Below are 23,500 nucleotides of genomic sequence, written 5' to 3'. Positions count from 1 at the left end.
GGCTAACGGCGGCTTTCATTTGCTGCTGCTCGAACACTGTTTCCACGTTAGTACTTGAACATCTCCGCGGACAATCACAGCTGCGGAGGGAGAGAGGGTGGCAGAGGGTGGTGGTTGGATGGTAGGATCGGCAAAGACGAAGCGAGGCTTCGGCGAGGCCGTTGCACGGTTTGCAATTTTAATGCCGGCATTACAAGAGACCAGTTCTCCCCTTGCTGCCCGCGAAAGCGCTGAATTTACATTTCCGCGTTCGCGAGGGAGCTGCAAGCATGCCGATGTCGCTTATTAAAAATTCTAAAAAGCCATCGAGCCGCCCCCTGCATCTCCACCCCATTGCGTTCCGTAGTCCTCGGCTTTGTCTTGGCCTATTGGTTTCTCCGTGCCGCCACTTCCGTTCCCTTCGTCCTCTCGGGCCGAGTGCCTCGAAGATTCGACACCTCCAGTTGCGTTTGCGGGTGCTCGTTTAAAAGCATTCGCATCGGACCGCGTCTGTGGCATCTGTCCCTGAGTAGCGCGACATTCTAATTACGGTTGCCTCCTAGCCCTTCTCTAGTCTCTCTACCCTTTCGCAATCATTTCTTTTGTTTCCTCTTTATCAGACCCACCAGCTGGACGCTGGACAACGCGATACCACCTACCCGAGTGAAATTACACGCGGGCTAATTGCGCGTTAGGTATGCGCGTCGCGATTCGCGTCGGCGAGGGACGCGCCAGCGGTTAACGCTTTCGCCAGCTTGTACTTTTACTTGGGGAATACCAAGGTATTTTCATTTGTCCAACTTGCAAAGGATAAAGAGGTATCTATCCGAGGCGGCAAGTTCTTCAACTATGCCAGGGCTGCTCGAGTCCAAGAACCTCTGCCTGAAATGATCGTGCGGTTAGTTCGATAACGATCGTTCCAACTCCTCTCGTTAACGGTTATAGCGGCGGTATCAGGTATTCGCTGTTTATTTGACACGCGACCTGCATCGCGCCGGCTATCGATATCGAATAAACGTACAAATGGGAGGCTGTTAGCCGCGCGTGACCAACGCACGGATTTTCGTTACGTTGTTTCACGAGCGTGCAACGTGCACTGGAATATTAGGCCACGGCGTAAAGAACTGTTCGTCGAATCCTCTGCATACGAGTACCAGTGGTATTGTCGTTCAGCAAAAAGCGCGGGAACCGTGTTTAAACAGTTACACACTGTTCCACTCGAGTTTAAGGGGGTATACGTTGAACCCTCGGAAAATGTATACATTTTGTGGATTTTTTTACAAGTCAATGGTTTGATGCAGATTTCCCGTTTTTTAACTATGTTTACATAGTATTATGAACTACTTATAAAAAAAGTTTCAGTTAAAAAACTATTGTTTTTCGGAAGTTACGGATACATGTCCGAAAGTCTCTCGATTTTAGACGGCTAAACGGTGGCCCTAAAAACTCGCGCTACGTTCAACCAATTTACTTCAAATTTTGCATGCAGAATCATAATAAGATTCCGCATCGTCCAACGAAGGCTTTTTTTATTTCGATTCCCCGTTTATTATTTATAAAGGAAAAAGGTGGATTTTTCTCTTAGAAAAATTTAACTTTACCTTTGATCTCTCACCATTTCTTTATTTTTCAAAATTTTCAAAATCGCCTTCGTTGGACGATGTGGAATCTTATTATGATTCTGCATGCAAAATTTGAAGTAAATTGGTTGAACGTAGCGCGAGTTTTTAGGGCCACCGTTTAGCCGTCTAAAATCCAGAGACTTTCGGACATGTATCCGTAACTTCCGAAAAACAATAGTTTTTTAACTGAAACTTTTTTTATAAGTAGTTCATAATACTATGTAAACATAGTTAAAAAACGGGAAATCTGCATCAAACCGTTGACTTGTAAAAAAATCCACAAAATGTATACATTTTCCGAGGGTTCAAACGGGTATACCCCCTTAATCAACCTGCCACTGGTTGGGTTTCGGTTGTCCGGTTTTTCCGACTGGGTTCATTACACGCTAGCGAAATAGTTTTCAATTGATCGGCCGAATCTCCAGTCTCATCCCCGAGTCTCTTAATCGCTTATCCCGCGCAAAAAAGCCGCAAAGTCACGGCGAACCATCAGCCGCGCGTGTTGCCGGTTTTTGAGGAAGCAAGGACGGAAGGACGTGGGACAAGCAATTTAGCCCGACATTCTCGCTGACGTCTCGTTTACCCCCAGTCGTTGGATGCGCGTCGTCTTCCTTTCTTCCTCTCGAAGGCTCGCCGACACTGGGAAATGGATGACACGCGGGAGGAAAGAAAATGATAAACGAATACCTTGATACGCTCCCCGGCGACTTTGAGGTTTAATTTCTGCGTATTAGTGGACGTCGCAGGGGGGTTCCAGATAGAGATTTCAAAGCCGCCGGTAAATACTTGATGGGTTTCGTATGCGCGAAGCTAATAGAAACTCGAGACTCGAGGGTGTGTTGGAAACTGCTGGACTTGCCAGTAATAATAAGGTCGTGGTTAAACCGACGGTCCATATATTTTCGAAGCTCGCGCGAGAGTAAAATATAATGGTGGACACAAGCCCGTTGTCTTTGTTGGTTGCGAGCGTGGCCCGTTGGGTGTGTTTGTCTCTCTATTTGACGAGAAACGGCATCCGGCCGAGCGATCAAAGCTTCCAGAAGCCCGACAAACCCCGATGACGTCGATCGCTTCGGTTTCCCGTGGTCGCAGGCTTGGATGAGCAGCTTTTTTCATCCGAGGCTTGCACAGCCCTGCTACCCTGCCACCCTGCAAAACCTCGTTTTCCCTTTTCTCACCGTGTGGGTGAAAGAGCCGCCGAGAGCCGGCTCTCTCCCCATGGATAAAATTAGATCGCTGGCCGATCTATCTTCTCCCGCCATTTTTCTAGCTCTAGCTATTCACCCCGCGCGTATCCACGACCACACACCACTGTAGGAAGTGTCCCACCTTCTCTTTCCTCCTGGACAATCGGGTGGTCCGGATAGTCAGCCCTAGGAAAATCGATTGACTTCGTTTAGACCACTTGATCCGACCAGCTTGCTGTTCGGAGGAAGCGGAACAAGTGTCTGTATCAGGGGGCGCTAATTATCACCGAACCTGCGTTCGACGGATTTTGGGAGTCGCGTCGCGTCGGTTAGGAATTCCTTTCAACTTTCAAGGCATCCCCGTCCTTGCCCTAGGAAACATAACTCCGCCCGAGGATACAATGAGCGGCGAGCAACGTGGAATGTAATTAAGCCGGAGTTACTGACGGAACACGACTGATGTCAAATTACGGGGTAGCCTCTCTCTCTCTCCCGCCTCGGTTCGTCATACTGATTTATTTCCTGCCAACCAATAGCTCCCGCCCGTTCTGCGGCCTGCGTTCCAACCTTTCCCGCCGTAATATTCCAGCAGAACTGTCGTTCCGTAGCTTTCGTCGAACGTAGTTGCAGAGCGATCTCATTCATAGAGTTCCCCCGCATTTTTCCACCTCAACCATTGCTAGTAACGTGGCCGATTTATGAAGGGGCACGATCTTCCGTATTAGCGGATCCAGATTCGCCTGCTCGTGCTTAGACGGGTTTGCTAGCATCGAATTCATCTCGAACGTTGTTTCGCACCACTTGAATGAACAGCGTCGCTTATCCACCGCGCGCCATTCTACTTTTCCCGTTTTAAAAACGCATTAACGCCTGCCCATCGAGCAGAGAAACATTTCTTGATTATGGACAAAGAGTGCGCGGTACGTCGATCGAAGCTTGATCGCGCCCCATTCCTGGTTGCCTCGCAGCTCCTGCATTCGAACGAGTAGTAGTCGCTTTGAGTGCTGATAATGATGATTGATGCTTCGTCACGCTTTTCCCTTACTTACGATTCCTGCAAGCACAAAAGAGTCTCGCGAATGCGTTCGCGAAGGAAGCACCGTGTTTTCGCATATTTCATCTCGATTATTTTCGAAAGCGATCCAAGGCGACTGCGGCGTAATGCGGAGAATGTTTCGCGCGAGTTTCTGTAATTTCCGGAGAGTCCGCCGGTTCTTTTTAAGAGCGGGAAGAGCAAGGCGAACTTTCTCGCAGAGGACGTAATTCGGTAATCGCGGGTCTGCCGAAATGGCCGGGAATTTTGGCTGATTTGATTAAGGATCGCGGTCGATTATCCGTCCACGGTTAGATGTGAACGATGAGGAAAAGTCGTGGCTTTAACTGCACACCGTCCGACCTCTGAATTATAGCAGTTTCGCTGGAAAGTTCTGAAACAACACACCGCTCGGCGGGGCGAGCGTGTGTTGAGTGTGTTCCAGGGCGTTCATATATGGAGGAGTAGCTGGAGCAGCCTCGGGATTTGGGATTTCGGTGGAGGGCGATTCAACCGACACGAGGGAGGACTATTGCCAAAGTTTTGAGATATAGGAATACTTGTTTTTGCAAAATCGAGCCGGATACCCGCGCTGAAAGCGACGACAGAGCCTATAGACGCGACGGTCGCTCGGGAAAATCGCGAACAACAGCTTCGCTAATTTGTTCGCCGAATTCTAAACGCCGAGTCGGCGTCGGGACACCGAACGACTGGTTCAGTTAGATCGCGGAAATACGATCTTGCCCGCTTAATAAAATTTACCTCTCTAACTTTCCGCGAATATTGTTTCGAGCGGGAATTCCGAAATAGGTGGGCAAGTAGGTGCTCTGAGAGATGGAATGATCGCGTAGCAAGTTCCGTACGTAGGCGCGATCCAATCTGCTAGTCTGAAAGCTGGTCATTTTTTACGATCGAACCAAGTAGAAACGGGGTTTTTAAATATGCACTCTCGGGTCTGACTAATGGGTACTATTAAATTAAAATGGATCACGGAAGCAAGAGCGTTGACTAATTGGCGGAAATATCGAGACGGTCCAGTGTTTCGCAGCTGCTTTACAATTCAAATGCCCTGCTGTCGAATGAAGTAATTACACATTTAATGATTCGCGGGCCCGCGTCTAAACGGTGGTCGGATCACCGGTTCGTTGATAGGCAATTTCCTCCCGCGAATAGGGAAAAGAGTCTCTATCCTCGCATCGTTCCTTGCAAACAGACCGAGTCCCTGCAGGAACATATCGTCGTAAAATATTCCCTCCTGCTGGATCGGAACGCCTTGGCTTTTCCCTCTAACTCCAGCTGATTGATAACGGGCATAAAATTATCGATTGAGAAAGCTCGGAGACCTGCGCACAGAGTGAGACATTCCTGAAACTGATAATAGAACAAACGGACCGACTGTTCCAAGCATTCCCAAAGCATTTCCAACGGATCGCAAGCGTTAAATTTACCGTCGCGGATAATCGGCTGTCGATGATATTTTCTTATTAACATCTGACACTCCGGCGGAAGTTTCGAAGCGACTCGGCCGGTTTTTATATAAGAATTTATACCGTGCGTGACACGGTACGCGGACGCGTGCACTCGCGCATAATATGCAAAGGTAAAATGTACTGGCACTGCGAAAGTTGCAAACATCGCGGAAACTGTGAGTTACGATACTTGCCGCGTTCATCGAAAGAGTTACGGCCGCTGATAAATTTATTAAAGGCCCAGGCAACGAGTCGGTCGCTCGCGGTTATTACTTGCCCGCGCGAACACTGCCGGCCGAGTGGGTGCGACGCGTTAAAAAAGGGAAAAGTCGGCAAACTATCCGGGGGCCGGGGTACGGTTTTATAACGGCAGTGTTTCGTAAACAGAGTCCAGCTTTCGCTCTGCGTGGGTAGTTCGTTGAAGCTCGAGCGGAATAAGGGCCGCTTTGGAAAGCTTGGGAACTGGATGCGGAAGAGGAGGCTCGCGACAGGGTTGATCCGAGCGGTTGGTACAGGTACAGGTGATAGGCGAGAAGCGAGTTTGTTGGTGGTTGTACACTACTGTACAGGGCTTGATGCTACATTGCGGTTAGCTTGGCGTGCATCCTGCGGCATCGGTCCATTATCTCCTTTCGGCGCGTATCGCAGCCCTGCGCGGTCGCGTACCAGCGATTAGTTTGCCACTTTATCGTTTAAAGCCAAGCTCATCGCTAGCCCCCGCGCCGTACCCATGACGGGGTGAAAGGTCGACGATGGTAAGGCGAGCCTCAGCTTCGGTAGGTAACTCGAGCTGTCGTTAGAACCACCGGTTGCCACTCGTCGTCTACCTTGCTCCTCGAGATCGCTCCTCCAACGCTTTCGAGGCTTTAATGCAGCTGCCCGGAGACAGGCTTTACCTTTCGGATAACGTTGCAGACGCTCACCCCGGCGCGACGCTTCCTCGATTAGGCCAATTAGTTAGCCGATGAGCACGCGTCTCCGGCATTTTAAATCCTACGCTGGGTCTACCAGGGTTCCGGGTTAAATGCTCGATAGGGTACAAAGCACAAAGGGCAACGTTACGTATTCGACGTGGCGAACGCGACAGCCAGGCTTGCGCGCAGACAACGGATATCTGAATCCCCGACTTGCGTCAGAAGGGGTTCGCTTCGAGCTCGAATAAAACAATGGAGATTCGAGACGAAGACAATGCGGGCTGTTTCGCTGGCACACCCCGGGGAAGGTGCTCCTGTAGAATTCTGTTCATCTACGCGTATCTAAGGTAACTACAGGCCTGTCTGCTGCTCTCGGTTGTCTCGCGTCTTATTCTCCCCGGTATTTTACACCCCCTCTTGTCTTTCCTTGCTATTGTGAAGAAAAATTTGACCCGCGAACCTGCAGGTTTTCCGCGTTTCTACGATCGGCAGATTATTGATCGCACAGGCGTCACAAACGTTCACCTCTCCCCCCGGCATTTGCCACTTGTTCCTCTTTATTGCAGTGCATACCCGTAAGAAGCTTCGTCACAATCTATCCGTCGATTATATCGCTCGGTCGCACTGGCGACAAAATTCTCCCACCACGCTCCATTTATTTCAATGGAGCTTTCGTGTAAATGCACCGCAATGAATGTCGTTTTCAAATTCGCTCCTCTTCCGTGCCGCGATCCGGTCGCGGCATGGATTTCCAGGAAACGTGGCCTGGAATATTCATCCGCTTCTGACAGTCTGCGGTCCCGATTGTTTGAAATAGCTGGATGACGTTTTATTCGGTAAGAGGAGGCTTGCCGGATAGATCACTGTTGCGTTCCACCGAACGCCGAGGTCGAAAATCATGTTCTTCCATTTCCTCCGGAGCGAAGGAGATCCAAGGGAGTCTCGCGGATGTATCCCGCTCAAAGAGAGATCGATACGCGTTATTCCAGGGACGTCGGCTTCGGCGTCGTTTCGCACATTAGAAAATACTCGCAAGTGCAGGGTGCAGCCTGACGAATCCCGCGTCTCGCAAGGGAACATCCCGAACCCGGAGATTCGAAAAATTCTGAAACTTTGTGAATATGTAGGGAATTTCCCCCTCATTACAACGCAATTTTTGTTTGTTGCCCAAACTCACTCTAAGGGGGTGTAATTGACCGCAGAAAATCCGATTAAATTCCGATTTTGTATTGTAACTCGTGAACTATAAAATAATTTGTGCACCAAACGATAGATCTAATTAAAAGAAGTAACTTTTGTCTTGAAACTTTTTTTCTATCTCTTACAGTTCCCGAGTTATAACACAAAATTGGAAAATAGCCGAATTTTTAGAGGTTAATTTCACCCCCTTCGAGTGAATTTGGGCAGCAAATAAAAATTGCGCTGTAATCAGGAGGAAATCCCCTGTGTATTCACATAGTTTCAGAATTTTTTGAATTTTCGGGTTCGGGATCTTCCCTTGTCAGATGCATCCATCTGTTCGCGTGAACGCGCATATTTGCCGTCTGTGTTGATACAGACAGCAACAAGTAACACCTTGCTCGATCAGGATAATCCTCTGGAGCTTCCTGAGGATATCATTTTCTTCGCTGTACATGCAAGCGTTACGTTCGCTGGCGCCCAGCCACGCAGCATATAAACCGCGAAATAAATGTTGGATGCGAGTAACTTGGAGGAACTTTAGCGGTTTACCAACGTATACGCCTCCGTATATTTACTTGGATTGCTTCAACGAACTGCCTACGGCTGCAGATTTCCAGTCTTAGGTATCGTGCATTCCGGCAGGGCTTTTTACGAGCCTCCGTGTTGGGAACTTAAGCGACTGAGTGATAATCGATCTCGCGCTCGTTCCCGGGTCTTCTTCTTGTCCTTGTCTTTGGTATCGAGCGGCAATCTGATCCGACACGATCACCGGCTATTCCCGCGCGAATTTTTGCCGAAATGGGATCAGAGAGCAAGGAAGAAAGAGATTCAATCGGGAGGAAACAATTTGCAGGCGGGTCCGATCGTGACATTCGCCGTTCGATCATCCCTCGTGGGGCTGCCGAGGCTCGACCCCCGTAATTGACCCAAGTTTCGAGACCCCCCTGTGCGCGAGATTAATTTCCGTCGGTTCAAGGCCTTCCTCCGAGCCGAGACACCTCGCAGGCATTCTTAATCGGTTCATCGAGAGCCCGTCGAGTCTCGCGTTCTTTCCAGTGAACCACTATGCACTGTTCCCGAACGTTCCGAGTCCATTAACTTAATTATTATTAATCGACGCGAGAGATTTCTTGGCGAATAGCGAGTAGTCGCGGTCTACTCTCCGATTCCGGATCGCGATGAAAAGGAGGAAAATAATTTTCACGAGAGCCTGCCGCGGAAATTTAAACACCATCAGTTTAATTAAACCGGGGCCGTCTAATTGCAGCCGCGAATGCCGTTAATGCACGGATCGAGAGGCCGGCGAGAACACCGAAAGAAAAATCACCGATCTCTCTACGACGCGATGCCTCGAGTCGCGGAGCGTGCTTGTCCCGGATTTTTATCGATCCCAGTGAAATTTTCATCGGTCTCGACGCCCTCGTCGACTACTTGTCCCCTAATGAAATCACGGTCTTGTATCGGGACGCAAAGTACCCCTTCTGATGCGTTTAAAAGTGATTCGCGCGGAGCATCGATTATGATAAACCGATAATGATACGCGATTGGTTGCACGCCCGCATCAGAAATCCCACGGCGGGACGTAATTTATTCACGGGGAAGGATGTTATTAGGCATATAGAAATTTGCGGGGGAAAAGTGCAGGTCGGAAATAACGGGAAAGGGGCGCCAGTATCCTCTGGCCTTTGGCTACGCCCTTCGCGCCGCTGTCTGTATTTTCGTTTTTGCATCGGATCCTCGAGGGCCTCGCGAAAGGATCCAGCAGGATCGATACTCGGATCTCCGTGGAGCTCCGAGTTACGATCAGCAGGCCGTGGCACGGGTATTTCGTATTTCGTAGCTATTTCCGCCCCACGAAATGGAAACATCCGCGGACACGTTCCTCGGAGTAACTCGTTTCTGTTCGACTCGCGGCTTCGACGGATAGAAATCGTCCACGGGAGATGTTAATTCGTCCGAGTGGCTTTTTAATTAAAGTCCCAGGGAATTGCTCTGAGCTCCAGAACGCTCTGTAGCGGCGTGATCTAGGAAGCAGCGGGGCTCAGTCAGGCGGCTGCCGACTGTCTCCGTAACAGATAGGAGCGATCAAGTTGTATAATAGATTTCGCAAAAGCTAGGGATGCGTGTCGAAAGAAATTTCGTTCGCGAGGCGACTTTGGCGAAGGATTCATGGTACTCGGAAGTTTACCACTTTGCATTCGGCCGGCTCCGTACACTTATGCACTCGCCGGGAATTATGCGGCTCGATTGGTTTTCCGGGAGGTGAAAGAAAGTTTGCAGCGTTTACAGGGTACCCAGGTGTGTCCCCCGCTTCTCGCTACTTTCCAGGAGTCTCCGAGCCTCGTAAATTACAAATTGCCAAGTTTTTCTCTCGGTACCGTTTACCGCTCCTTCTGCGTTTCTTCCTCTATTTTTCGCCCCGAGAAACGTCCGCGGGCCAGAATAACAGCTGCCGTAGTTTATTCATCGAGAGCTTCTCGGCGAGCCCGCGTGGTTCGATCAAAAAGCAATTTAAACGATACCGCGGGAAATTTGGTCGCGCGTCTCGGAGAGCTTGCGACCCGGAGAGACTTTCAACGAACGTATCTCCGTTGTAACATTGTTAATTATCAGTTCTCCGCGAGGTGGTACGCGCGCACGAAAAACGCCCGACGTTTGTTGCGACACGAATTATGATTGTGCCGCGGTTAACGAGGCCAGTCACGTGCCAAGGGTAATCAGATTATTTTCCATACCGGCCGCTTAACTCGATCATTTTAATGCAACGCGTGCACGAGTATTACACTAGCTGCTAACGAGTGACGACGAAATACGCACTTCCCAGGCGAGTCTGCCAAAGAGGCTGTCGAAAGCACGTACTCTTCTCCTAAAGTCATCTTGTGGCGCGAGGCTTCTGTTTTATTAAACATACCGCGAACGACACGGAATTTCCGATACATTTTCTTCATCAATTCACGTTAAATGGCGCGGCTCCGATCAAAATTCGTTACCGTGGTATTCGAAACGCCTTTTAAAAAGCTATCGTTAACGGTGGAACGGGCGAACGTAGACCGAAGGGTGGATGTTTTATAATTAACGTAATAATTTATCGAGCCGCTGGGTAGAAGGGCTGGCAAGTTACTTTCATAAAAATTCCGGGGCCAATGGGAAAATAAATAAAAAGAGGGAGAACGAGGGCGGAAGGGAGTGGAAAGCGTGGAAAAATGATATTATTAAAACTGGCGCGCGTTTTCGTGCACGCACAAGCATACGCGCTCCCATTCCTTCCATGAATCAAGTTTCGCCGAGTTTAAGAGATCTGCTGCTTGGAAATTACACGGTGCTCCATGTAACCAGGGGCGTGGAAACCACTTGCTGCATTTTGTAAATATCCAGCGCAATAGTATCGATTAAATGGAGAGAGCGTAGATATAGTACTGGAAGAAATGTAATTTTCATGGGGCGCAAGGAGGAGGCTAGTCGAGAGGATAGAGCTTGTCCAAAGTGTTTGTAGTCAGGCGGATCACCCCGTATATCCAGCCGGGAGATGCACGGATCATTTTTCTCGCAGGATTCGCTTGTCTGTACACGAGAGGAGCAGGAAGCTTGGTGACGGAATAAAAATGTCCTCGCTAATGCCCTCGGCGGACTCTGCTGTCTGCGCCATATCGTGCAGATGATCTATCAATTTTGCGCGAACGGGGTGGCGTAAACGTTGGACAGTTAATGGGCGAACCGGGGCATTGTCCGTTTGCAGTGAATGAGATTTTCCCTCGGGAAGTGGAGGCTGAGATAAGGTTCGCTGCGTCTAGGATATTTGCAAGGTGTTCCTCGTGCGAGCAATTTCTTCGCGATGCCGTATATGTACAATAATTTCAATCTTCAAAGGGTGTTCAGGTTAACGGTGGGAAGCGTGACAAGCGCAACATGCTCTCGGCAGCCTGATAATTTTTAATCTCGGTCGGTGGCTGGCTGGCTGGTCGGGAAAGAGGACGAAAGAGGCCGATCCGTGGTAAATTGAAAAACAATATTGATCGCGGTGAAGTTGTTTAACTGCTACTAGTACGTAACACTAGCGCATGCCTCGGGGTGCTGGCATTTGTTTATGCAATGCCTGTTGGCCTCTCTTTACGATAGCCGCCAGTGGCAACGGTAATGGGTGGAACTGGCGATGAAGTTTACGAGATTCGCGACAGCTACCTTCACAATAGAGAGACCACTTGAATGGGCTAAGACTCCGCAGCCACACAGAACTGTACTTACGCGACTGTATGTAGAGTTGTCACGGAACATCGTCTCTTCCCGCGATAGGCGATGGCTGAACCAGCGTCTAGCATTTACACCGTGCCGGGCGAATCCATAAATTCGATTGCGGTTAGGAATTTGTAGGAGGAATAGACAATGCCGGGCGAAAAATTCATTGGCAGCGGGGTTATTTAAAGAAAAAGTTGCTGGAACTTGCTGGAAGTTGGCTGTTCGGCGGTGTTCCGCAGTGTTCTGCAGAGAATGGCCGGTGCTTGGATCCACGGGCGTTAATATTTCGGCATAATGCGCCTATCCGAGATATACGACGAGCGATTTCTGCGTGCGAGCTGCTCGTGAAGTTTATCGCCGCCCCTTTCGTGTCGCCGGGTCGCTCGATGACAGAAAAACTGGCAGAAAGGGAATTTATACCAGTCGCTTCGACCCTCTCCCGGCCCTGCACGCTTCCAAGAACTCCCGCCCTGCTTTTGTCACCAAACTGCTCGCCCTTCGTTGTCATTTATCTCGACAAGGGCTGGCCGAACCTTTGACGGCTGCAGCCTTCAATTAGCGTGGTTAAAGTCGATTAATCTACTTAATTGGGGGGCGGTTGACCTGGCGGCACCTACTCAAACAAAGTTGAACGAATCTTAAAGTTCGAATGAAAGCTGTCGGTTAAACGGGAGGATATTGGAAGAATTTTCGCTTACGACGCTTGATCACAATGTCGAGGAGGATTTCCATTCCCTCCCCGGTCCCCGGCTTCTGAGGCTTCTGCAATCCCAGCTGAAGTTTAGTAAATCCAAGATACAATAGGCTGTGCAGTTTAATCCAGCTCATGACTAATCCAGCCGAGAAACTTGCCTCCGTGGAAACTTCATCTTCTTCGCTCGGCAAGACGGATGGGCGAATAGTAGCCGGGCGTGTTTAAACTTGAATTATTCCATTTCCGACTGCGCCCTTGCAGAGGAGCGCTATAGCGTTTCTCAGTTCGAACCATCTCTGGCTCTTGGCATTCCTCAATGATCTCGAACGATTCAACGATTCAGCATCGACGACTCGCAGGGCTAGAGGCGAGGGTCGAAGGTTTAACAGCGGGGATTTTCAGCGAAAAAGCGCTTAATTTCGAAATGTGCGCGCGAGATTATACGATATGTATGGGGAGCGGAGGTAACGGCGAAAATCACGACACGGTGGCGTGTTTGACGGTGAGCTGACGCGCACACGTCCTTCCATCCTTAACGCTGGAGGACCCTTGAGCTGCCGTGAAAATAACGCGATAGTGGCAGAAATGCTGAGCCGTAGTTCCTTCGAGTGCCAAGCGCATTTTAGGGGGTCTAAAGTGCTCGAGAATCCCGAAGGGTTCTTCCACACCCTCTTGTTCTCTCTCTCTCCTTGCGGCGTCTCCTTCTTCGGCCTCGGAGAATAGAATCGTCACGGAGGACAGGATGCGCGAACCCGTGGATAATGAAATCTGCCGCTTAGCGATCCAGCGGAACACGCGCTGTACTCTTCAATTCTACTCACTTGTTGCGACGGTATAAAACAGCTTTCGACATTCTTCCGTTCCTTACCTGGACCAGAGGGACCGTGGATAACGAGAAGCCTGATTGGAGAACGGAAGGGAGATCGTATGAATCGTTACGCCTCGGGTAGCTGCTGGAAGCTCTGGGAGAGCCGATTTTTTTACGGCCACCAGGCTCGTCAGCGCCTTCCGCGCTCGGCAACAAAGCCCGAACGAATTTTACGGCTTCGTTATTATCGACAACGGCTCGCATTGTTGGCTTCCGCTTTCAACGACACGAACGTAACGATCGAGCGTTCCTAATCATCGAGCACTTTGGAAAGCTCTCGACCCGCTGAGTGCAAGCACTAGGCACTAGGCGATGCGCTAGGCAAACCTTTGCCTAGGGCCCAGTGGGCTAGGGAAAGGGGGAAAGGGGCGAAGGTGCGCGGCAGGGGTATAGGACAAAGGGAGTAGCGGGGTAGAAGGCAGTATGTGCAAACTACCATTCAATCAAACAATTCTGCACAATGGACGCCAGACACTTGTCCTACGTATCTGGCTCGTCCACAATTCCTTTGGCAGTCACCCCCTGTTTGCCGACTTTGTCAGCCGTTCCTCAAGCTGACTGCAGACTTTTTGTTCCCCCCATATTCATTGGCCTATCCATTCCTATCACCAGTCTAGCGTTAACCTCCTCCTCTTGCCTTGATACAGCTTTTTTTCCACAGCGACGCGAGTGCCGTCAAAGGGTTGAAGTTCTCAAATCTCTCAGGCAAATCGAATTATTCCGACGCGGTAATAAACAGCCGAGAATTCTTCTTCCTTTTTTCTCTGCCTCTCCACTTACCTAGAACGTACCTCGTTCGGGTGCGCGAATTTTCTCGTTCCCTGCCACGAGACGGTGCGCAATTCTGCAATTTATGACATTCCGGGATCCCTGCGGAACACTCGCGATGCAGTCGATATAGGTCACGAGCTTAAGTACTCGTACTAACATAATTACGGTGGCAGCGTTCTCAGATTTTTGCAACCGAGTCGCGATTTAAGGACGCTTTTACGGAGAAGGATGCCGATAAGTTTATCAAACTCCGCAGCCGTTATGCGGTGCCCCGGGCGAACGCGTTTCGCGATTTCTTTGCATCGATCGTTTCGCGCGCGGTTTCCCAACAAATTACACGGGCCCGATCGTAATTATATTCTCAATTATGCAGCGTGCAATTACGCCTGTAACGACATACTCGTTAGATAGGTACGTACGTATGTAAATCCTGCAATTGGCGGCATTGTAATCCACCTGCCGACGTCGTTACTTTTATCGACGTTATTCCGTTACGGTGAAACGCGACATTGAAATTCTCGATCGCGCAGAATCTCCCCTAATTACTCTGGTTCCCATCTCCCGGCCAAAAACACTCCGAGCTTCCGCGCCGGAACCCCCTTGAAGACTTTTGGTATCCGGGCTAGTAGTTTGCAAGCGTGCTGGCGCGTTAATTCACGAATTAATCCACGGTTCGCCGCGCCGCGTCGGCCGTCAGCCTCGATTATTTATCAATGATGCTGAAACGGCGGCCCGTAAATCGGAATATAATTCCGCGGGGTGTTTCGACGCAAAGAAAACGGCCCCCGGGTTATCTTTCCGCGCGAGCAAGCTCAAGGAAAAGCGAGAACGGCGGAGGTAAGGGCGGGAGGGGCGAGCCCCGGGTCCCGCCACTTAGCCTAACGAGAATATAATCGATGATATACTGCGGCGTGGCTTAATCACGCGCGAAGATAAAACCGTCCTCTTTATCTCCTAGTCGCGTCGCGTCGCGTCGCCTCGTGCCGCGCCACGCCGAGTTAAATCTAACCCTCGCGTCATCTGGCCACCCCTGCTTTCTTCCCCGTGGAAAGAGGAATGCTCATTATACGTCGGCCGACAGAGCAAGATTTTATTACGCCGTCCGAGGAGACTTTTTTACGGCTCGTAGGGACATATTTCGCGAGGATGGAGGAGAAGTTTCGGCGCTCCTTCAGACTGATACGCTCAGGCTGAATAGGCTCGTTACTCTGGTCCTGGGCCAGGCAAGGTGATCTCGAACCGGCGAGTAGACGACTCTACCGCAGCTTCGGATTAATGAAAACGCTTGGATCCACACCGCCAACACCGATCGTTCCTTCAACGAAGATTGTGCATCGTGTAACGCCCGTGGCGAGCCCGCGATGCCCGGAGAACACCTTTATGTTACCTATAAACTCTCGGGTCTCGTAAAAAAAGCGTGTTGCATCGGTGCGTAAATTTCTGCCGCCCCCTGCGCCGTAGACGATTTTTACGACTGATTTTACGGAGCTTCTCAGTACGAGATAGCTACGGCAGTCCCCTCCTTCTAACCTCTTCCGTTGCGCCGTGCCGCGCCGCCTACTCATTGTCTGCGAGGAATACTTACGGTGCAACGGAGCTTGTTTGCACTTCGTGAGCTTCGGGGAGGGTAGTTCCTTGGCTTGCGCACCTTCGTCGAAGATTAGGCACGGATACTGCTCCCGCGGCTCGGTTTTCGAGTAATGAGAATCGAGTTTTTAAGCGGAAACCTCGGAAACGAAGCTCATTTTTCCCGCGGCCCCAACTCGACCCAAGTCCCGTGACTTGAATTAACGCCGCGCCGCAGACGGCTCGAAATCCCGTCTCTCGCTATTAGCGTCCCGGAATCTACAATACGATATTACAATCCTGTTTGTTTTCCGGTGGATCTGTTCGGCTGGATCGTCGGCCAGTCGAATCCGATTCAGCCAGTTTTCAGCGGCGGAACACCGCCAGAGACATGCACAGTGCACACGTCTCTGCGTACTCATTCTAGCTAGTGATTCGCAGGCTATCTACTTGGAGAGGGATCTATTAGGTATTAGGTAGCCAAGTGGATATAGGCATTGCCTGATTATGGATTACCTTCCCGTCGGATGACATTCACTGGCAGAGATAACTGCAAGTAGATACGCGCATGTGTAACATCTATGGGGGAGGCGGAGTGTGTGTAGCCGGCCGCGGCGCTGCAGTTGTGCAAGGTGCACCCCGATAGCTCGCTAAGTAGTAACAGGTTCGAGTCGCTGCGCGCTGCTGCGAATTTCTCAAACGATTTCAGAACCTCGCGTTGCTCTATCCTCGCCAGTCATTAACGATGTAACGATCGCGTAGCCACTGCTGTCGGTGTTGACAATGACTCCACGCCCGGCCTCGGCGCTGCATCGCTAACGAACACGATCGGCAATTAATTCATACTAATCCGATTAATCAATCGCAGACTCGCATAATCGAGTGAGGAGGTAGCGACCGAAGCGCACCGCTGATTTTTGTCCGGACGGCCGAATCAGAATGCAAAGCCGCACAGATATTTCGCTGGCCGACATTATGCCCGACAGATTGGCTTTGATTTTGCACATGACGCGTTGGCGATCGTTCCATGCGATAATGGTATTGATGCATCAGCTCCAGTTCATGTATCGATTACTTTGAAACAATAATACGAGCGCTGCAGAGACTAGAGGACGACACGGCCGGCGCACGCTCGGCCCTCGGAAATTATCATTTTTAGTCGCTTCGAACAACACGTAGCGCGCGTTCGTTTATCGACGGCGACGTACCTATTTAACAATTTCCGGACTTTCCACTTAAACACTTCCTACCGCGGTTCTAATGTCGCGAGCTGCCGCTCGTTAAAATTATTTTCCCGCCGCTTAAAGGCCAATCGAAAAAACGCGCATCAAACGGCTCGGGCGAGCTTAACAGGCTCGCGTCGCTGGCGACCCGCGCGCAATTCCTAATTAAACCGTTGCGAGAGGGAAATCGATACGCGCTTGAAAGGACCTTCGTATATATTTTTCCCCTCACCGGCGTCGAATAAACGGTGGCATTCTTTTTTAATTCCATTACATCGGTCGCGACGGCGTCGTAACGAGCCGCGTTAAGAGAAGGCCTGAATAATTCGGAATCGAAGGTGGGGCACGGCTTTACGCCGAAATCGATAAGGCGACTTTCATCGATCGCCTCGCCTTTCCGCCGCGGTATCGCGGCTCTCTGCCGATATTCTGCTAGAGAATTGATAAATATCGTCCATTTCCCGTGGAATGGAGGTCAAGTTACATGGACGTGTAGGTAAAGGGTTCTAGAGCCTATCGCGTAATCTTTCATTCTTGAATTCTCCCGACTCGGAGCCGACCAGTCTGCCGATAAATGTTCTCTCTTAGGGTTTAGTGACACGTAAAGTGGCACCATTTTCGTGGATCGCCAGCGATTTTCACGTAGAGCCAACCCGATACACGTTTGAGTATCGAGTTAATCAGCCATGCTGCCCACCGTCTCGACCACTCGCGCGCTCTTTTTTTTTCGAGATTATCGAGCGCAGCTCCAGGAAGAAATCGCTGCCAAGATATCAGCGGAAGGAGCGCGGCGCGCCGGGTCGGGCTGCCGTTGACTTGGCGAATAGGGATACGGGTCAACGGGTTATCCCGAACAGAAATAATGCCTCGGCCAGCTCGACCATCGGGGGAGGCTCCTCGAGCGAGCGTTATCCTGGAATCGCCACTCTCTGCGCCGGTGTTGTTCAGTTTCCCTTTTGTCGAACCCTTTGCATTGTCGCGAGCTTCCTTTGATCAGCCACTGGTCTGGCGGTCAGGTGGCTCGAGGAAAAGGACTTTTAATAACTGTTCTCCCCCGCAAGGGTTCAATGAATTCGACCGCACGCTGGATACGGCGGAGAAGTTCTGCTAGGATTTCGCGAGAGAGCCGCAGGTGCTCGTTCCTACGAAATGGACCGTACTTCACGACTTATACCACTCGCGAACCGGCACGGCGCCGCGCTCCTTTCCGCTGGATTAATTTCAAACCCCGGCCAATATCAATTTTTCTCCGTGTCGGGGTCCACCGAGTTGCGATGCAACCACGATGAAATTCCTTTGCTAATTCAGAAGTTAATGGGATTACACGCGGGGAAACGGTGTTTAAAGCGTTTCTTTGATAATTCGTCATTGCCCTGTGCCGTTGCCGCCGCGCGAATCGATCCCTCGTGAAATCGAGGAGCCACGGGCGAAAGTGGTCGCGGAGTTATTTCAGCGGGGCTTTAGCCCCAGCGTTTCTTCGTTTTTCCGCGCGGCAGGAGACGCGACATTTTTTCCACGACGATGATTTTCCCGAGGCGGGCGAATTACACGGTTGTCGGGCGCAGCCAGCCGACTCGCCGGCCGACTTGTCGCTTGATACAGAAACGACGAAATCGAGCGTGATAATCCAACTCTATCGTGGCTAGCCCCCGTGATAATTGAACAGGGGCACCCCTTCCCTGACGTTCATTCCATTTTCCACGACTCGGATCATCCCCGGGGAATATTAACTCCCCGTTTTCCATTGACGGTCGCCTCGCTCTCTACCGCCTTCTCGCTAATTATGTACGTAGACCAACATCGGCTTTTCTTCCAGGGGAGAAAGCATTGTTTCGATGTTGAAAAGCTAGCGTCGAGCTCCTAAGGCTTTCGGGTCGTCTGGCCTGTCGCAACGTAGACGCTGGAACATTTAATTTGGAGCCAGAAGGAGGAATCTCTCCCCCTTCCGTGGAGAGGAAGTAGGGAAGATCGATGGCGGAAAGGGACTCGCATCGCGAGATTAAAGACGTCTGGAGAAGACAATCTTTTAAAATCACCGTGCGGTTCGTAGGTATATAATTCGCGAGGAAAGCGGAGAGGAACGGTCCCGCGCTAGGATTAAAATGGTAGGCCACTCTGGCCGCGAGATCCTCCGAGCGGAGGAAAGAATCCAGACGGCGAATAAATAGGAGTTTCGAGGCCTGTCCATCGCTCCACCAACAAGATGCACCCGCATCTGTTTCGTGCCCGCGGAAACGACTCCGGGGGTTACAATTTTTGCGGCGCTGTTGTAAAAAACTTTTTTTCCCCGGCTCCTCCGCCTTTACGCTGCAGTCTCGCAGTTCCCGAACGGTAAAATGTTCCGAAAGTAATTGAAAAAAAAAAAAAAACACGCGAGAAGGACAGAAAGGGAGAATATTAAAACCCCCGCGCCGCTAGAATCTCGAGTCTACTGGAAAACAGCGGAGGAAATTTTAATCGATTCGAGGCAGGATTCTTTCCCGTTGCGTTTGACTGGCCACGCTCGTTTCCCCGAAACTATACGCAACGTTTGATTTTTTTCTCTCTCTCTCTCGATATTGCGAGATCAATGTCCGCTGAAAAACAAAAAAGCCCTCGCCGGATCGAACGCGGTACGGAGCAGCGGCGCTGGTTATTACTTATCTCTGACGTTGCAGAATTCCCTCGATAATGAAAAATTTAATCGCTCGTCGTAATCAACCGTTCGTCGCTTGACTTGCTTTGTTCCGAAAACGCTGAAAAACCCTTTCCCCGTCGGGATGGTAGTTTGAAACTCGACTCGAAAAAGCCCCGTGATTGCCGTCGGTATCGGAGAACACATTACCCGTTCGATCGAAAAATGTTTCATTCCCGTCGTTTCAATCGAGCACTTTGTTGTTTTAGAACGACTACAGCTAGCGCGATAATACCGCGGGGCAAGGCTTAGCGCGGCATCCCGTTCCAAGGCCCCGTGGTGAAAATTCAAAAAATTCCCGCCACCACTGGCCACAGAAAAGAATTTCGAAATAGACTCTCCTGAGCGCGGCGCAGCCTACTTTTCCCAGCTGCGGCGCGCGCTCTTCCTCCTCCTTTTGTTGGGCCGTCGGCTATTCAAAAAATCGAAACGGGAGCGAGGAGTAATTAACTTCCTTCCCCGTATTGTGCACCACGTACGCGTGCTACGAGACGGAACAAAAATACTGTCAAGCAAACTTGTTTTCGTTATTAATATTGAAATAGACCGACCCCCTAATGAACGAGCCAGCTCTCTATTATTCGCTGACCCAAATACGCCAGCAAGTATACGTAGGCAGATACGTACATATTGTGTGTACCGTACAGCAGAGGTTGCGTTACGTTCGCCAAAGAACGCCGCGGTTTCGTGGATCGAATCGATTTCTCTGGGCAAGCTTCGCTAGTCTCTCCGAAGAATATTTCGCTCGAGCGTAAATGTGTAGGCGCCATAATCACCGTGGCATTCGGCCAGCAGCACGAAACGTAACGTTTGCGCTTTTTATTCGCTGGCCAATTTACCGCATGTTTTATCATTGAAAAACCAGCCGCCAGGGTAAACTGTACCGAGACACAGAAATGCGATTCCCATTTTTCTCTCTTAAATTCGGGAAATGCTTATCTGCACGGTGCATCGATCCGTTCGAACCACCGGCGAATCGCTATCGGCTCGCGGCGCCCATCGAAAGCAATTGCGATGATTTTTTTTTTTTATAAAACCGCGACTACGCGATGTCAGCGGCTCCCTTTCGACGCAACTGTCGCCGCAATAAAGCCGTTGCCGGTGGATACTTGCTGCCAGCGAGCTCGTAAATTCGCTAATTAAATGGCTGCACCGATTTCGCCGGGGAACTAGATTGGACGGCTGTTTGCTGAATCCTCAATGGGATCAGTGGAAATAGAACGAGAGGTGGTACTACACTCGGTAGGATAAGTCAAGCGCGAGTCCTTCGCACGTGTTGCTAGCAAGGCCGTTGATCCAACGCTCCAGGCATGTTTACCTTATCGCTTCAACTCCTCTGACCCGCTTCTCTATTCTTCCACTCGCCGCGCGGCGACGTGCGTCGTCAGCAGAGCAGAGAGAAAAAAATCGCAGGGAAAATAGAAAGCTGATCCTCGCTTGCGATCGTAAGGAGCCTCTCACTCCTCGTCTTTGTCGCTCTGGTGCCACCGCTGCGTCGTTGACAGTTGTTTATTTAAACTCTGCAGGTCCGCCTTTTATAAATCGCGAAGCAAGCTGTACGGTAGAAATGCCTGCGTCGCAGTGATCGTCGGATCGAGTCGAGCAGTCTTGCTCTGGTTTCTTCTTACAGTTTCGTCCGTCTGTGATTACTCTTTGAAAATAACCGTAACAAAATCCCGACATGCTCGGTCGATTCTTCTTTTCCCTGAAAGCTTAACGACCCATAAATCGACGGCAGTAAAAGCCAAGTTTTCTCTCTTAAACTTGGAAACTCCTGTGTACTCGTCTCGTCTCGTCTTTTTCCCCGCGTCACCTTCTTCCTGGCTGGCGAGGCCTAGCGGTTCAAATAGATGCATGTTTATTGCTGCATTAGTGCGAGACCGCGCCAGGATAAAGGCAGCAGCCGGCGCTAGGATTCCGCTGGTTTACTGGAGGCTTTCCTACTCCCCCGCAAAATATCCTGCACGGAGGAGGGATTTGGCCCCGCTGTTTTCGCATTACCGGAAACAACCCAGACCTAAACCACAACTTGCAACGACGCACGGACCGAAATGAGCTATCGCGGTTATCGAGCCCACCTAACGGCGGCCACTTTGTCCCCGATTGGAATCTTTAAAACGAATTACTGGTCGCGGTATTTACCCCGGGCTGAACGCGTTAAATTCTCGGGAGGCTGTTTCAGAGGAGGTGGGTATCTGGAAGGACAGGCGGGAAAACTATATCGAGTCGAAATTTCCTTCCTGCTGCGCGACGCGCAAAACAATACGCAAGTCCAGCGGATCGTGTAAACTGTAAACCGTAGAAACGTCCGAGCAAAACGAGCCTCGTCCACCACGGGTGTATTAATCCGCAATGGCGAAACGATTAGTCAGCCCTCCACCCCATGCACCGCTGACACTCGCACGCGCAACCTGCACATGATTAATAATCATAGCTGACCGTCGTTATCGGCGCGGACGTTATCGCTATCTTCCGCCTATTTGCTCGCACTTTTGCGCGAGGACGAGCCCTCGCGCGTCTGTCAGAAATTAATCTGTCTACTGGTATGCGATCAGCGCGGTCGTATTATATTCGAAGGGGGAGATCTCTGTGTCCGTGCGCGTTGCACCCTTTGGAGGCGGCGTGTCGCGCCGTGTGAACGTCAGGAATGTTGCCAGAACCGATTCGAACGTTCCGATCGGAATCGTTTATTCAGAATGTAGCCCTGGCGTCGGAGCACCTGGAACAACCTGGGCCGGGCAGGTGACGCGCCCCTCTGGGCCAGCTCCACCGGAAACGTGTTCACGCTGCGTGAACGAGTGACCACGCGGTTGAAAGATTATGTTGCGCCGGGAGAGGAGTGGGATGCAACACGGTGGTGATATTTGCCGTGGAGCGACGACATGTGCGGCGCATCTCTGCCGAGGGACGGCAGAAAGGGATGAATTATTCGTTGTCTCGTGCAGTCTGCACCCCCGGACACTGACACCGCGCCGCACCGTGTCGACCCTCTGTCGCTGACACTGTCATCCATAACACCTCACCAGCCTCCACCGACACGCACGCACTGCTTTTTTCCACCAAGAAGCCACAGCCTCCGCTTCGTGGCCGTATTCCAACGCATCTCGCAACGAGCAAATTCACTGCCTACCGAAGACGCGACGCCTCCGCCAGGTGGGAACCTCGATGTCAGTCAAAGACCGCGTTTCAAGCTCGCGCAATACCGCTGCAAAATCCGGCGAATTCTCTTGCCGCGGAGTACAGGAAAACGAACGACCGAGCTGCTAGACCGTTAGACTAGAGGAATAGCAGGGGGTAGAGGGTGATTCGAGGAACGCGATTCGGGGAGCCTGGAATATCTGAGCTTTCGCGACGCTAATTAATTGGTTCGTAAATTAGCGGGCAACAATGCTTCTCGACCATCCTGTAACCGCCGAATCACGGAATTGCCGGCACGCGTGCGAACGTAAGAATACGCGTGATCTATGCGGTATTCCAGCCACCCTCGTTCCACCCAACTACCGAGACCTACCCATCCCATTCCAGACGAGAGCGGCGCCCTTCGGCTCCTCGGCACCCTGGACTTTTTCGATTATCTCCTCGGGGAGACGACCGTTCCCGCGTGAAAGTTTTGAGGTGATCGGGACGTGCCCGGGGAAACGGACGACCCTCGAGTCCAGAAAATTCAAAAGCGCGCACCCTTTCTCTTGTATTCCGCGGACTAATTTAAAATTTCATATCTGCCTGTTCTAGATCAGCCGGAAGCGATCCAGTGGGTTCCCTTCAATTGCCGCGCAGTCGCCGATGTAATCAGCAACGGTGGTGGTGAGTCCTTGCAAGCATTTGCACAATAATCTGTACAGGAAGAGAGTAACGCGGGCAGAGCGCAATCCAGTCGTGAAATTTGCACAGATACGATTCGGGGGACGCGGAACGTTTAGGCAGCTTTCGGCTTCCAGGAAACTCGCGGAGCCCGCAGAAAATCCTATTTTTTTCCAAAGTTTAACGTTGGGGGCGGTTAAAAATTAAATGAAAGGCGAAGCGAGACAAAGGGCGCGATTGTAAATGCACCGAGGTAGCGGAGTAATTTTCCAGTGGCGGTTAGA

General features: G+C 50.8%; 1 protein-coding gene across 3 annotated transcripts in view; it reads left to right on the top strand.

Annotated features, from left to right (window-relative positions):
• Msi (RNA-binding protein musashi) overlaps positions 1-23,500 on the top strand; it is a 118,664-nt gene that overhangs the window by 2,089 nt on the left and 93,075 nt on the right. For 2 of the 3 annotated variants that reach the window (XR_013086998.1, XM_076825482.1), the window contains exon 2: positions 23,148-23,216. The exons of the other annotated variant lie outside the window; for it this stretch is intronic. The gene's annotated coding sequence lies outside the window, so the exon portion shown is untranslated. The remainder of the gene's footprint in view (positions 1-23,147; positions 23,217-23,500) is intronic. 3 annotated transcript variants of the gene reach the window in all.

Source organism: Andrena cerasifolii, chromosome 13 (genome assembly GCF_050908995.1).
Source record: "Andrena cerasifolii isolate SP2316 chromosome 13, iyAndCera1_principal, whole genome shotgun sequence".
In the NCBI taxonomy this organism is placed as follows: Eukaryota; Metazoa; Arthropoda; class Insecta; order Hymenoptera; family Andrenidae; genus Andrena; species Andrena cerasifolii.
The sequence above is the reverse complement of the archived record's forward strand: the minus strand, read 5'-3'. Positions and strand labels throughout refer to the sequence as shown.